Source organism: Wasmannia auropunctata, unplaced genomic scaffold, assembly GCF_000956235.1.
Source record: "Wasmannia auropunctata unplaced genomic scaffold, wasmannia.A_1.0 LD336083.1, whole genome shotgun sequence".
NCBI classification, from domain to species: Eukaryota; Metazoa; Arthropoda; class Insecta; order Hymenoptera; family Formicidae; genus Wasmannia; species Wasmannia auropunctata.
This window is the reverse complement of record NW_012026807.1, coordinates 2261779-2262221: the sequence shown is the minus strand read 5'-3', so window position 1 is coordinate 2262221 and position 443 is coordinate 2261779.

Here is a 443-nt window from a genome sequence, read left to right as displayed (position 1 = left end):
GTCTGTCTGTCCAATCGAACAGCCTGTCAAACTACCTGTCTGTTCTATCAAACAGCTATTAGTTTAACTATATAGAAAATCATATTATTCCGCGACCTTCATTAGTTGGATATATTATATGGGTCAAGATAAAAAATGATCATGTCAGCATTCGTCGCATCTCAATGTCATGGCAAAGTCACGAAGACGCGTAATATGAAACCATCATCATACCGCCAATCGAACTGATACCCCTGTTCTATCAAACTGATACCGCTGTTCTATCAAACCGATACCCTTGTTCTATTGAACCGTCAGTCGAATCGATACTACTGATCTGTCAAACTGCCCGTCAGTTCAATCGAACCGCCTGTCGAACTGTCTGTCTGTTGAACTGCCTGTCTGTCCAAAAAACCGCCTGTCGAACTGTCTGTTAAACTGCCTGTCTGTCCAAAAAACCGCCT